Genomic DNA, 14,437 nt, shown 5'->3' with positions numbered 1-14,437 from the left:
AGTCAAGGAGATCAGTCAGAAGGCTGTTGCAGAGATCCAAGTAAAAGATGATGGTGGCCTAATAGAAGGAAACAGCAGAAGAAACTGGTGAAAAAAAATTTCAATAGTTTCCCAATATATTTAGTAGCCAGAATCAATAGGACTTAGTCATTCTTTGGAGGAACAAAAAGAAATGAAGAATGAATATGAGATTTCTGGCCTACACACAGATATGGATGCTGACATCAGTGGGATAAGCAGGAAGAACAATACGTGGGATAAACAAAGCGTGAAATGTTGGTCTTACGGAAGTGCCAGCGAGACGTGTCGGTGTCTCTATAGATGTGAGGGCCTACAGTTCTGAAGGTCAGGCAAGGGATCTAGGCTACAGACAACGACTTGGAAGTGATCAGCACGGAAGTGGAATGGCAACTGGGTACCAGAAAAGTGGTTGAGACGGCCCAGGAAAACTGTGCAGAGTGAGAAAGGAGGGCCTAGAGTCAGAGCCCTGAGAAACAGCAGCATTTGACACAAGGGGAAAGGCAATCGCCAAAAGCCTGTGTCTCAGACACTGAGGAAGGAGAACCCTGCAGTCAACAACCCAAGTTTGGAATTCCAAGACCTGTAGTCAAATGGTGGCAACTCTGAAAATGCCCAGTAGTTCAGCCTAACTGGGCCAGCCTTGGGTGCCAGCAGAATGAGTCAGGCCAGGAAAAGCCAAAGCTGGGAATTCCAAGAGACCATGGAATTGGACAGAACTCTGAAATCTAAATGAACAAGAGGTCTGGAAAGATAAATACAATGGAGCACATTAGTCCAAGTAGGAAAGTCTACGCAGGCCAAACACTGTAAAACAGAGATCAGAGCAAAGCCCCTAATCCTAAGACAAACCCAGCCGGAAGGGAAGGCTTGAGAAAATGTGTGTGGGTGTGTGTCTATTGAAATGAGTAAATCTCAAGGTAATTAAGTGCTGTACATGATTTGTATACAACATATCTCCTTTCCTCTGAGACCTCTTCTTCTAGGGAAATTCTCTTTTTAAAAATATCTGTTACTGGTGCTGAGTAAGATCTCCTTTGCTAATGTTTAATAATAAGTGTCATACTAGAAATGATTTATTTGCTTATGATAAGAAAGTAATTATATTAAGAAAGTAATTTTAATATTCAGCAAAATGACCCCAGTCGCCTGTACCTTCTATAATAAAAAAAGAAGTTTAAATATATTTTAAGTCTATTGAGGAATTACTACTAAATTTTGGGGAACATATAATGCAGAAATATAAAAATGATTTAAAATGTCCAACACAGTGACCTAATTAAATGTGGTCTTTGAGAGTATATGGGAGTACTCATATTAGTCCACCTATGATGCTGAAAAGTCAAACCACCAAGTCCTGGTGTATCCAACATGTGCTTATGAAATGTCCAGAGTGCTTATCTGTAGGTTATCCAGAGTAATCTTGTTTTAATAAAATTAATAAAATATGAAGCACAAGGAGGTTCATATAAGTGAAAAGTGAAGCATATCATATAAGTGAAAGATTATTTTATGCATTTAAGTAGAGTTTTGAAGTACAGAAATTTTTCAGGCTTAAAGAAGCTTAACATTCTTTGGTGCCAAAGTAGCCCAAATAACTGCAGTTGACTCAATCAGCAAAACCAAGTTTATGCAGAAAAAGCATTTCCTAGGAGGACGACCTCTCCCTCTGACTAGGCTGGAAAAACAGCATCCGTGCCCAGAGATTCAACCTCCTCCCAGTCAGTTGCCCATCCAAGGCTGAGACGGTCGGGAATCTCATACTTCTGTGTTGCACACTGCCATCTACCGTGTCTCTGCAGCAAGTGGAGCCCCAGACTTTATTTATGATCCCAGACCTTGATGGTGGGCAGGAAACCAATCCATGAGCATCACTTTCCTTCCTTTCACTTGTGGGAGGTTTTATGAATATCAGGAAAAGATGCAAATGAGAGATGTGCACATATGCAGCTCAATTCATGGAGATCCATGGGATGATGGTTTTAGGAATGGTGGGGGAAGCTAAAATTAGACAAGAAATTTCCTCACTAAGGAAAACCAGTTTATAAAATTTGTAATCAATTTTTTGACATCAGGGAGAACAGACAAAAAGACATCCTGGTTTTTATAAAATCAAACCCCAAAGCATACAACTCTAATTAAGATGTCTAAATTATGTATATGTGGAAGAAAAGAAAGCATTCATGCAGATCTGTTTCACTTATAAAAGAAATACTTGTCTAACATTCTTCTAGTGTGACTAGACATCAGTTTTTTTAAAGGTCAACAGCCTACATTTGGTCTATATGCTCTTATTTTTAATCCTTATACCTAACTTCCTGCCATTTCTCTGCAACAGTAAGACCAAAGAAAGCAGATTGTGCATAACACTGAACTGTCACACACAGGCTTGTTAGCTGAGCTCTTTAGCAATTCTGATAGATCAGTGGGGAGGGAGATATTTTGATAGGATTTCATTATGGATTTAATTCACCAAATCACCCATACTACTAACTGAACACTGGGTGGGTTTCACTTTAATAGGTATTTATAAGCTGTGCCTAGTACATGGTTGGTACATAGTCCTAGTACCTAATTCTGGTGACCTCTTGTGAGGCCAAGTTTGCTAGGAGTTAGTCAGCTGCCGAAAAGCATTGTGCATTAACAGAGAGCTTAAAACACCCCAGTTCCAAACACATTTGTTCCTAATATGATAAACATGGTCTTGTACAAATTACTCTAAGGAGAATAACAAGTTGAGATGATCCCTTGAGCAGGGAAGTAAGAATTCAGTCCCTGGAAAACAAAAGCATCTAAAAAGATGTAGGAGTTCTGGCAGCATAGTGGGGAGAAAGCAAGGGCATTGAAAGAAAAGGAAGAAGGAACTCCTGCTATACTATTTGATTCTGGTTTGTTCTTACCCACTTGTTCCTCAATTTAAAAGCTAAGAAGGCTCCATTACAATTTTTTAAGTTGACTATGTCAAGGGAAGGGTAGTTTTGTTGTTGTTGTTTTTTAGCAGCCAGTTTTACTTAAAGACCTTTGCAAGACTAACTTGCTTTTCAGCCTTCACAGCTCTGCAGATCTTTCAGAGGCGGTCTGAATTCCTTTTCAAGGAAAGTTAATGGTTGCAAAGCCATGGCTGTCCCTTAGGTAAAGGAGAACACAGCAAAAATTCTGCGTTTCAGCTTTTCTACTGATTCATTTCCCCTCCAGACTGATCTGACATTTTAGTACAATCCACCTCCTGTAGAGTTAGAGGAGGCTTCAGACCTCTAACTGTGACCATCCACAGCTCTCATTACTCAAGGGACTAAACAAAATCACTGATTTTTCTCCTCTTCAAAGTGAGATGGGTTTGTAGAAGAGGAAAGTGTTTTGCTTTTTCTCATACTTCAAAATATTTATTTATCTCATTTTTCTAATTAGTTTCTAGGATGGGCAAAGCCAAGCAAAATGTGATTTGGGCCCTCATTTTAAACTTCCTCTGCTAGCGTCATGCTCATACAAGTTCATCCAGAAATTCTCCAAGCCTTCTGTTTTTCCTTCCCTTCTGTATGTGCCTGCCCAAAGAACTCCCCAAATCTCCCACCACCTTGGCCATTTTCCCAGCCTAAGCCAATATTATCTCTAGCCCAACTGCCACAGCAGCCTCCTAAATGGTGGCTCTGTATGCACTCTGTCCCGCTTTCAGCCTCAGACCCTTTACTCTCAGCCCCCTGGTTAAAACTCTTTAGCGGATCCCCATTGTCCCTGAGATAAAGACTGAAATCCTTACACAAGCCTACAAGGCCAGGTTTTGCTCAGTGTCTGGGTGTGTCTATCTCTTTGATCTGGGGTCCCACCGCACTCCCCCTTTATTCTCCATACACAATCCTTCCTTCAGTTCTATGACATGCTACATCCTGCCCCACAGTACCTGAGCGTGTTCTGATAAAATACTCTCTTGTCCTGGAGGGCACCTCTCTCCCCTCATCACCTAGTTTATTTCTCCCTATCCTTTAAACATTACTTCTCCTGAAAGCTTTCTCTGAGCATAAACCTAGATATCTTTCTTTGATCAACTATCTTCTGGAACTTCACTCTTTCCCTTTGGAGTAATTATTTTGGTATATAATTACTAGTGTGTTTTTACTTTTATCAAATAAACAAATTGTTTAATGTGATTATTGGTTTACAATCTGTCTCCCTTAATAGACTATGAATTACATGAGGGGATAAACAGTTTCTACTCACCATTATATCCTGAGCACCCAGCCAGGGTCAGCTTCATGGATGTGTGAACTACACAGTTACATAGAAGAGCTTAGAAGGGTTGTATGCCTTGTTTAATGCTCTGCTGTCGCCGTCTTAAAATTCTTAATTTTGGAACAAGGAACTCCATATTTTAATTTACAACTGGACCTGCAAATTATGTAGTCTATCTTGCAACCAGAATAGGGCTCAACATACTGAAGGTACTCAATAAATACATCTTCAATGAATGATTATCTACAGCATAATTAATACACAGATGACTATGCAGCCAATTTTGCACATGAAATTCACAAATTTGTATCTCTGTGAATTTCATGTGCAAAAGGAAGGTCCTTCAAAATATACCTGTCTCTTACTAACTTACACCTGAAATCCTCATAACACAGTTAAAACATTTTATTAACAATTAGAAGGAGGCTAAAACTTCTGATCTCCCTAAGAGAAATAACAAAACAAGTTCACTGAGGTATATAGCTCTGTTATTGTGATTTTCATTAAGACAAGACTTGCGGAAGAAAGAGGAAAAGTATGGTGGCTCAGTCCTGTACTGAACATTATCAAAAGGCTGAAAGTGCTGAAGTGAGACCTCAACTACTTTCTGGTTTTACATGGAACCTACTCTATCACTTGTCAAGAATGTACTACCACTAAATTGATTAGGTCAACGTCAGACATTAATTTTATTCACTCATATAGTGAAATTTGGTTTCCAGGAGGCTTTTCCTAGATGCGTGATCCAAGACAAGTTATTTAACCTCTGAAACTTAGTTTTCTCATCCGTGAATTAGGGAAAATAGAGCCTAATTTATAGTACTGTGAGGATTAGAGATAATATTTGTAAAGCACTTATCATTCTGGCATGTAGTCGCAACTCAAATTATCACAATGATAATACTAAAGAGAGGCAGAAGTCACCAGTGGGGTTTATACATACACCACCATTTGCTTAACATTTACTCAAGAAAAAGTATTTTTCCTTACTTCGTTTACCATTTACTAATTGTACTGAGTAACAAAATTTAGAAGTTATTTAATAGAATTAACCTCTTGATATTTATTTGAAGCTGGCTTTATATTATACAAATAATGTTACTATTAATCCAAGTGGTTTGAAAGTGAGTTAACCCTTTCCCATCCTGTGGAAGTAATTAGACGACTCAAAGATCTTTATATATAGGTGTGTATATATATAAAGATGTATGTATATATTTCCGTCTCAAAAAAACAAACAAACAAACAAAAAACCCCAAATATATATATATATATATTTATATATATATATATATTTATATATATATATATTTATATATATATATATTTATATATATATATATTTATATATATATATTTATATATATATATTTATATATATATTTATATATATATATATTTATATATATATATATATACACACATATATATATTTGGGGTTTTTTGTTTGTTTGTTTTTTTGAGACGAAAACTCACTCTGTCGCCCAGGCTGGAGTGCAGTGGCACAATCTCAGCTCACTGCAACCTCTGCCTCCTGGGTTCAAGTGATTATCCTGCCTCAGCCTCCTGAGTAACTGGGATTACAGGCATGCGCCACCACACCTGGCTAATTTTTGTATTTTTAGTAGAGACTGGGTTTCACCATGTTGGTCAGGCTGGTCTCGAACTCCTGACCTAGTGATCCACCCGCCTCAGCCTCCCAAACTGCTGGGATTACAGGCGTGAGCCACCATGCCCAGCCAAAGCTCTTTATATTTTAAAAATATTTCAAGGATTACTTTTTATCACTGGAAGTAGTTTGTCCACTAAACCTAGACTTTATTTCTACTTACTAATGAGTGACTGTGTTACAATCTTCTCATTAACCTGCAGAGATGAGCAAGGAGCTCTGTTCTCTCAGAACTGAATTATTGACCTAGGATACAGTTGGTCTCAGAGAGAATTGGTGATAAAATGATAAAACTGGGCCAGAGATTGAGCAAGTAGTGAGTGGAGGTACAGAAGCTAATTTCTAAGATCGTGGTAGTAGAGATGAAGATATGCTCTTGTATTTTTTCAGTTTGTTACAAAAGAAAAAATAGCAGATATATACATGAGAGAATCTAATTCCTTGTCATTTTTCTCACCATGGTGATTTCATCCCTGGGTTCATAAAGCAATATTGGTAAGAGATTGAAACCAAAGGTCTCCAAACCCTGAAGCTTGTATCAGTCTGATTATGGAAGTATTTAGAGACATCAGCTTTTGGGATAACCATTCATCATCCTGCCAGCCACCCACTCTGTGCTACAATAATTTTCAAGGCCTTCCTATATACCAAAAACGCTGATGGGTGCTAAAGGTATAAAATGAATGTCACTGACTTTGACTCAAGAAATTCACTCTAGACTGGTAAACCAACTAACCCTAATAGAGTAGGTAGTTGCCTGACTCTGGATGTTGGGAGATGAGGAAGATGGACACTTGAATCGTGAGGAAAGAGCTTCTAATTGTGCTGGAGCCATGGGTAAGGAATCCATTGTTTACAGCTCTCATGTGGAATATTCCATACATTACATAAGAGTAATTAGCACATGTGTCTTCTATTTCCTGCTGGGTCACATTCTCCTTCCAAACCAGGAGGCCACATTCTACTCCTCCATGTCTCCCCTGCATTGCCCCACACAATGCCCAGCATAGCATTACTAAAATTTCCATTGGAATGACTTGAATTACAGAATGCTTTTGAGAAAAAAAAAAATGAAACTTCAAGTACAAGTGGAACGAAAGAGTAAGTAATGGACAGAGAGGTTAGTCTTTCAAAGATATCAAAGAATTGGGGCCAAATTTTTAGGTTACTGATCTTGCCAAGGAACTGCTGAAAATGAGCTTTTTGCAACCATGTGCTGACTGCCAGATGTTCAAAAACAGTGACCCAACAAAAGAATAAAATAGTCAAATTTGCAATGAGGATTCTTTTTTTTAAAAAAAGTAAATTTCCTTCAAACTACTTTTGATATTGTTAAAAGAGGCCCCAAAGACTTACTTTAAAATCATGTTCAAAAACTCTCATATATGAGCAGGTCCAATACCCTGGGCTATCTGACCTATTAAAACACAAAGATTCTCCACTGGCTCATATAACCATGGAAGTTTTTTTTCAAATTTATGAATCAAGGCTTTAGTGTGAATAGATAGTGAGGGAATTTTTTCTGAATAGCATCCCTATAATCATGGTTCCTGACATTTTATAATGCAATTATTGTGGGACGTATCATAACATAATTGAGATTCTAGAAATGGGAATGGGAGGGAATAGAAGGGACACAGTTACTCAAGAAAATGCAAATGCCATTTTACTTGCAAATTAAATTTAAAATCTAATGAAGTGGGTGTAGAAATTGATTTAAAAATTAATTGAGAGAAACAAATTTGGAATATGTCTGTAAGGAACATCTGTAAGAAATTCTGCTCTGACACACCTCTTCAGAGAGTCAAGTGCTTCCTGTTAGCTGAAACTTGAATGCGGGCCAGGCTAATGATAGATCTTTAGAACATGTCAGAATAGTCCAATTTATACCCTGAAGCCAATTGGTGAACTCATAGACTTGCCTGGACTTCAACAAGCAACAGGGAATTTTTCCAGTGCGAGCTCCAAATCAATATTTAGCCCAGAATTTGTTTGTTTGTTTAATGTTTGCCTTCTTTTCTTTCTGTGTATCTCTGTCTCTCATTGATGATAACTTTTAAAAATAAGCTGGATATGTCAAGACATTTTGTCTTTAAATACTTCAGCACGTAGCACCTAAGAAAAAAGGCATTCTCCTTTATAATCACACTATCACAACTAAGAATTAAGCTCCAAGTTTCTACATTCTATTTGCTTGTCATGTCTCTTAAATCTCATTTACTTTAGAACAGCCACCACCACCACCACTTTTTTTTTTGAAATTTTCAGGGACACTGATATTGTGATGAGTCCATGTCACTTGACATGTAGAATCCCCCCCCACACCACCACCAATCTGTTTTTGTCTGACTGTGGGTCGGACTTTTGAGAAGTCGATCACACTAGTGTTTATTATTCATCTGTATCTTTGAATGAGAGATAATTGTTTCTAAAAAAAAAAATCTAATGAGTTGTCCTTGTTAGATATTAAAAGTGTCAAAGAGAGGAAGAGGTAAGGAACTGTTGATTTGTTTTAGTGCCAGATTCTTCAGATTAGATTCAGATGGTATATTCATGAGGTGTGTGTGAATCTTGAAACCTCTGAGCATGTTTTCCAATGATTCATCTAGCCTTTGGAGATTTACTCAAAAACTCCCTTTTCTTCCTCCACTGAGAGATTTTTGAACTTGAGAATTTAGAAAGTGATTGTTCATTATCAAAATCCTTTTAGGAGAAAAAAAAGAGTGGGTGGCACGCTAAAGGAAGAATTTTAGTTGCTGGGATAAGAGACAAAATTTATGACTTTCCCACTGATTCCTCAGCCAATATTGCCCCTCCCCAGTACCCACTTCTCCAGAGATTAAAACATGCTTGAATTGGAGTAGACATTTCCTTCCTTCTATTCAGTGCCAGTTCTCAGAGGAAAACATTCATTTTGCTCTTTGATTCCCGTAGCCCAGAGACAGCAATGAAAGGACCTGCTGCTTCCTGGAGTATAAGGATTTCATCTGGGGGGCTGCAGGGCAGGAAAGAGAGTTTAAAGGGTGTGTGCATCAGCGTGGGTGTGAATGACTTCCCCCAGGGCTGGTTAGCTGGCCTGGAGCCCAGAGTATGCCATTCATCCACCTTAAATTGCACCACACAGCAGAGATGGTTGAGGGAGAAGTCTCTCAATGGCAGTGCCACTTGCTGCCAGTTTTCATTGTGTCTCTTTGATATGGAATGTCCTAGAAACTGATGCAGTTTTCTACTTCTTCTCAGAGGTGGAGTAAAAGATGCATGCTGCAGTGGGTCAATAAACTGTAAATGAAATAAACCAAAATGAGAATAATGAAGCCGAGAGTTTAATCTCCTCTCATGGTACTGTGGTCCTACAAATGTAAAGATGCTTGAGTCTTTCGTCATAAGTCCTATTTCTAAGCAATGAGGAGATGGTAAAAATAAACAATCTCTTGATACAGATATGGAATCTATTCAGATATCTGATGTTCAAAATGTAGACCCAACTTGATCCATTTTGATCTGAGAATGTTTACTTCTACCATTCAGCCTCAGGTTACAAGAAAAATAAACATGAAGTATGTAAATAAATCTGGCTCTGCTCCTTGCAACTTGAAATCAGTGTCTTTGACTGTTTCTAATTAAGGAAATATGAGTTGAAAGCACTGGGGTTTTGTGGGGTTTTTGTTGTTGTTGTTATTATTTGACACAAAGAGAAAATTTTGATCAGACCACATGGTGGATTTGTATAAATGTTGCGGAAAGTCAGGGACCTCGAACAGAGGGACGGGCTGAAGCCATGGCAGAAGAACATAAGTTGTGAAGATTTCATGGACATTTATTAGTTCCCCAAATTAATACTTTTATAATTTCTTACGCCTGTCTTTACTGCAATCTCTGAACATAAATTGTGAAGATTTCATGGACATTTTTCACTTCCCCAATCAATACTCTTATAATTTCCTATGCCTGTCTTTACTTTAATATCTTAATCCCATCATCTTCATAAACTGAGGATGCATGTCACCTCAGGATCCTGTGATGATTGCATTATCTGCACAAATTGCTTGTACAGCATGTGTGTTTGAACAATATGAAATCTGGGCATCCAAAAGGAAGAGGATGGCTGCAATTTTCAGAGAACAAGGGAGGTAACCATTGGGCCTGACTGCCTGTGCGGCCGGACAGAACAGGGTCATATTTCTCTTCTTACAAAAGTGAATAGGAGAAATATTGCTGAATTCTTTTTCTCAGCAAGGAACAGTCCTGAGAAAGAGAATGCATTCCCAGGGGTAGGTCTCTAAAATGGCTGCTCTGGGAGTGTCTGCTTTATAGGGATGAAACATACCCTAGTCTCCTGCAGCGCCCCCAGGCTTGCTAGGATTAGGAAATTCCAGCCTGGCGAATTCTAGTCAGACCGGTTCTCTGCTCTTGAACCTTGTTTCCTGCTAAATGTTTATCAATGACAATGTGTGCCCAACAGGACATGGACCTTCATTAGCAATTCTAGTTTTGCCCTGACCTTGTGATCTCGCTCTGACCTTCTGCCTTGTGATCTTTTATTGGCCTATGAAGCATGTGATATCTGTGGCCCACACCCTATTCATACACTCCCTCCCCTTGGAAAATTTCTAATAAAAACTTGCTGTTTTTGCAGCTCAGGGAGCATCACAGAACCTGCCAACATGTGATGTTTTCCCCAGACACCCAGCTTTAAAATTTCTCTCTTTTGTACTCTTTCCCTTTATTTATCAGACCAGACGACACTTAGAGAAAATAGAAAAGAACCTATGTTGAAATATCGGGGGCTGGTTCCCCTGATATCCAAACCTACAGTGGCCAACTGTCCCAGTTCGCCTGGGACTAAGGAGTTTCCCAAGACAAGGGACTTTCAGTGCTGAAACCAGGGCAGACATGGAAAAACTACTGCAATTGGTCACCCTAGAAAGCCTAAAATGTGCCCTTTGCTTAAAACATGAATCCATTGCCTAGTTGTTATAATTGTAAACTTACCTCAGAATTAGTGAAATGGAAGAGATATATTATTTATTGGACTTATACTGCAGAAAGCTCTGTATAAATATGAATGTCCATGAATGCAGATGACAGGACTTAACATGATGTGCTCGTGGAAAAGACTAATGCCCATGTCCTTTCTAAGAGCTGTTTTGTGATGTTTCCTTCTAAGAAAAGTTAAAACAGATTTGTTTCTTCTTGACTTCTTCCTTTATGCTGAGAGCAATAACTGTCCCAAAGTCTGTAACCCCATTGGGTCAGGCTTTCTAATGAATAACCACAGAAAAACCAACAGACACAGAAAGGAAGTTTCCTCTAGTGAAATTTTCTGCCAGTAAAATATTGATCTCTTTTGTCCTTGGGTCCCACAGGGAATTTTTGATAGCTATTCTACAGTAAAGAACTTCCTGTTCACAAAACATATACTCCATTAACCTAATTAGAATAGGAATCTGCACTTCAGCCAGAGCTTAGTATCCATTGTGAGGCTGGGTCCCTGAGGAAAATGTTCAATAGGAATTGGAAATATTGACAGCTATTCAGTAATTTATATGAGAGCCAAACAAGTCATAGAGGAAAATATCAAAGCAAAACTACTTATAGCCTGTTAATAAGGATATACTGAGTCTTCTTCATTAAAAGTTTAAATAGGACTTCTGCTTCTTGCAGAAATTACTAAGGACCCCAATTAACCTTCATCTAGAGCTCACATAGTATATGATACTTTACTTGTAAGGAAAATTTATTAAACAATTTGAGAAGCAGAAGAGAACCAAAATTTATTAGCATGAGCCATTAAGGTCTAAGAGTCAATGGAAAAGGAAGTGACAATACAATTTGAAGCTAAACATGATTGGAAGTGGTAGTAGAACAACAGGTACTCATCCAAAAGGAGTTTGAACCTGGGGACTACAAAGACCCTGGTTGCCTAGTGGTTTGAGTGCAAGGAATGAGGACAAAGAGATTAGATCACAAGAGTAATGAGAAAACATACTACTGTGATATAGAGTAATGGCAAGGATGGGCTGTGAAATCCACCGGCCCTGGATTTGAATCCTGGCTCCATTCCACACAACTTGACCTTGGGTGAGTTACTTAACAATGTAAGCTACTGTTTCCACTTATTAAAATGGGGATAAGCTGGGCACCATGGCTTGAGCCTGTAATCCCTTTACTCAAGATGCTGAGACAGGAGCATTGCTTGAGCCCAGGCATTCCAGGCTGCAGTAAGCTATGATCACACCACTGCGCTCCAGCCTGGGAGACAGAGCGAGACCCTGTCTCAAATAAAATAAAATGAAATAAAATATAAAATAGGAATGCTATGTGGTTGTAGCAGATGAAAGTGCTGTTTGTGTATTAAGTTAAAATGGGTAAATATTAGCAATTTCATATGCTTCAACCTAAAGCACACCTACCCCTAAGGTTGTTACAAGGATTCAGTAAAATAAGGGAACCAGTTCACCTAGGAATTAAGAACATAGTCTCTGGGCTGCTGTCCACCTGGCAAGGGAGTCCCGTCTGTCCAGATTGTCCCAGATCTTGCTGCCTACCCAGTAGCCGAAGTCCTTCAGGTCTGGAGGTCGTGGTGTCACAGTCTCCACGACATGTTGATGCTGGCTGAGCAGCAGCAGAAGCAGAAGTGGGCTGTGAATACTCAAAACACTGCCTGGAGTAATGCTGATTCTAAATTTGGCCAGAGGATACTAGAGAAGATGGAATGGTCTAAAGGAAGGGGTTTAGGGGTTCAGGAGCAAGGAGGCCCAGATCATATTAAAGTTCAAGTTAAAAATAACGACCTGGGACTTCAAGCTACAATCAATAATGAAGCCAACTGGATTGCCCATCAACATGATTTTAACCGGCTTCTGGCAGAACTGAACACTTGTCAGAGGCAGGAAACAGCAGACTCCTTAGACAACAAGAAAAAGAAATATTTTAGTCTTGAAGAAATTCCAAAATCTTCAAAAACTGTGTTCATCATAGGAAATTTACAAAAGAAAAGGATCTATCATCTCAGAGCAAAACAGATCTTGACTGCATTTTTGGGAAAAAACAGAGTAAGAAGACTCCCAAGGGTAATTCCAGTCCCTCCACTCCGGACAGAACAAAACCACGATGACAACCCATGCCTTCACCATCCAGGAGCGTTTTGCCAAGCAAATGGCAGCACTGAAGAACAAGCCCCAGGTCGCAGCTCCAGGGCCTGACATTTCCAAGACCCAAGTGGAATGCAAAAGGGGAAAGAAAAGAAACAAAGAGGCAACAGGTAAAAACAGGGAGAGTTACCCCACAACACAGCCTAAGGCCAAGCGGCCTAAAGAGGGAAAGCCTAAGAGAGACAAGGTCCAGAAGCCGGCATCCAAGGAGAAAAGAGCACGAACAGAGGGACAGTGCAGAGGCCCCTGCTGGGAAGAGAGTTCTGAGGCCTCTGCTCAGAGTGCAGGGAATTGTGTGCAGCCACCTAATGGCCAGGATTTCACCCTGAAGCCCAAAAATACAAGAGGAAAAAAAAAAGCTGCAAAGCCGGTAGAGGTAGCAATGGATGCTACGCTGAAAGAAACACCAATGAAAAATAAGAAAAAGAAGAAAGGTTCCAAATGAATTCTCTCCAGCCAGGGCCTTCCGACCACTCAGCTGTCAGGGCGCTGCCGGGGCAGACACCTCTGGCCTGAAGTCAGAGCAGAGTTCACCCCAGAGAGCCGGGACACATCTTGTGACATGCCCATGGGTGGCCGAGTCTCGCCCTCTCACCACATTTCTCCCCAAGTTATGTTCCCAGGAGGGCTTTTTTTAAATGTTCTAAATCATGGCTTTCATAAACAAATACATTTTTGTAAACTCTGAAAAAAAAAAATAGTCTCTGGAGCCATGCAGGTTTCTTTTTAATGCTGACTCCACCAGCATCTAGTTATGTGATGCTGGGCAAATTACTTACTCTCCCTCTGCCTCCCTTTCCTCTTGCCTATAATAAGGTTATTAACAGCACCTGTTTTGTTGGCTTGTTATGTTGGGATCAGTGGTTTGCAGACAATAACCACACAATGAATGTTAACAATATTAAACATCTTTGAGTACGAAGGCAGTTGGTCTAAAGTGAGCCTGGAAATAATTGATGAGTAATACAGTGTTCTATTGGCTCTTGTATATAGTTTTGTCTTTATGTACATAGCTAATTATTAGGTTGGTTCAAAAGTAATTGCGGTTTTGCCATTAAGTGATGGCAAAAACTGTAATTACTTTTGCACCAAACTAATATCTACCTAATTATCTAAGTGATAATTTAATCATGACATTTGATTATATAGGTAAATAATATTGTGTGTATTTATATACATATACATATACACATATATGGTATATATATACAGATAAATTTACGTCTCCTTATTGGTGTTACATCAAAAGTTATGCCATCTAATAGTATAGTTGACTTATGAAGTTTAATCTTTCATTTCACACTGATACATAAAATTATAATTGATGTTCAGACCGAAAAAATTAGAAAGCCAAAATACTCATTATTTA

The 14,437-nt window shown here is 39.0% G+C and overlaps 1 pseudogene; it reads left to right on the top strand.

Annotated features, from left to right (window-relative positions):
* The first annotated feature begins 12,516 nt into the window (after positions 1-12,516).
* On the top strand, positions 12,517-13,513 carry LOC129039578 (PIN2/TERF1-interacting telomerase inhibitor 1-like; annotated as a pseudogene).
* Positions 13,514-14,437: the final 924 nt, after the last annotated feature.

Source organism: Pongo pygmaeus, chromosome 5 (assembly GCF_028885625.2).
Source record: "Pongo pygmaeus isolate AG05252 chromosome 5, NHGRI_mPonPyg2-v2.0_pri, whole genome shotgun sequence".
Classification (NCBI taxonomy): Eukaryota; Metazoa; Chordata; class Mammalia; order Primates; family Hominidae; genus Pongo; species Pongo pygmaeus.
Note: the sequence above shows the minus strand (reverse complement) of the source record. Positions and strands in the feature narration are given on the sequence as shown.